Below are 1,293 nucleotides of genomic sequence, written 5' to 3'. Positions count from 1 at the left end.
ACGAATTATGGTAAAGTGTTACTTTAAACAGTCAGGCTAAATAACAAATACAATCAAATAAAATCCTGTAAACAATGAGCTGTCAGTAGACCAAACCATCTTCAAGAGGCTGACTCTGTCCCGCCTTCACATTTCTCCGTCTCTGACGTGTGACAGATTTTGCTCCGCCTCCTCTGGATGTCAAGCGCCGCCCAGTCCTGCCCTTCAACAACTGCTTACAACACGGTTATGACGAGCTTTTAATTCACATTAACAGACTCACAGCTTCACTCGAATACTGCAGTGCATTCTGTCTTATTGATATTTCCCGAAGTGTTTACAGCGTTGCCAGTGCACTTCAGCTTTTGTGTATTGACGGAAGGTAAGTGAACGAATAGGGCTGAACTTACAGCTGTTGTTGTTGTTAGTGTCAGTGGTTTGTTTGCATGTCTCTTTGCCTGTCTTCAGCTTGAAAAGATCAGTGATGTTTGATGTTTTGCGCGAAGATGTTTATCACAGCGCTGTGTGTATTCAGCCAGTGTCTGACGACCTCCAATGGAAATATATTTTACACGAACGTAAATAAACAAGATACCAGGCGCGATACCGAACACAGTATACTTGATTTTAATACATCCTTTAAACATCAAAACTGTTTGAATCAAGCTCTGTTTCAGCCATTTTCAGGGAAATTCTGTGGCTGCTTACCAGCCAGCTCTTCAAACATCCCCGGGGGCTTTGTCCTTGTTTTTCAGCTGCTGAATGTAACTTTTTGTGATTATGACGTACAAAAAAAGCACCTAAAAGTGCAAGTCAGCAAACTGGTTCAGGTAAGATGTCTATAAGAGTAAGTTTTAGTCTCCACTCCAGTGTCTTAGGCTACTGCTACTTATCAGTAAAATGTTGTAAGGAGGCTATATCTTGGCACAACATTTTGAAGCTAAATGTGGCTCAAACCATGTTTGGATATTTGTTCATATCTAATTTGCACTATTTGTGAAATATTGCTAAATATAGAGATACCCGCTGAAAAGTTACCAAAACCCATCAACCTTCAACTTCTCTCATGACAGCTGAACATCTTGCCAATATAAACAAATCTTTTTTCCCCCTTTTTTCTTTTGTGTGTGTCTATTTGGTGTTCAAGGACCAAATGCACTCAAAGAAAGAAAACTCTTCTTTCTCCTTCTGGTTTTCCCAAACATTTTGATGCAAATCAGCCTGATAGACCACAGTGAGCCATTATAGCTGCCTGCTTGGAGTATTTTTTTTTTTTTCGTATTAAATGAACGAGTTTTAACCTACTTTTTTTTT

The 1,293-nt window shown here is 39.4% G+C and overlaps 1 protein-coding gene across 1 annotated transcript in view; it reads left to right on the top strand.

Moving 5' to 3' along the window:
* The first annotated feature begins 210 nt into the window (after window positions 1–210).
* LOC107699105 (cytosolic purine 5'-nucleotidase-like) overlaps window positions 211–1,293 on the top strand; it is a 38,771-nt gene continuing 37,688 nt past the window's right edge. The window contains exon 1 of the mRNA XM_016500280.1: window positions 211–361. The gene's annotated coding sequence lies outside the window, so the exon portion shown is untranslated. The remainder of the gene's footprint in view (window positions 362–1,293) is intronic.

Source organism: Sinocyclocheilus anshuiensis, unplaced genomic scaffold, assembly GCF_001515605.1.
Source record: "Sinocyclocheilus anshuiensis isolate Anshui unplaced genomic scaffold, SAMN03320099.WGS_v1.1 scaffold94, whole genome shotgun sequence".
In the NCBI taxonomy this organism is placed as follows: Eukaryota; Metazoa; Chordata; class Actinopteri; order Cypriniformes; family Cyprinidae; genus Sinocyclocheilus; species Sinocyclocheilus anshuiensis.
This window is presented reverse-complemented; position numbering and strand designations above follow the sequence as displayed.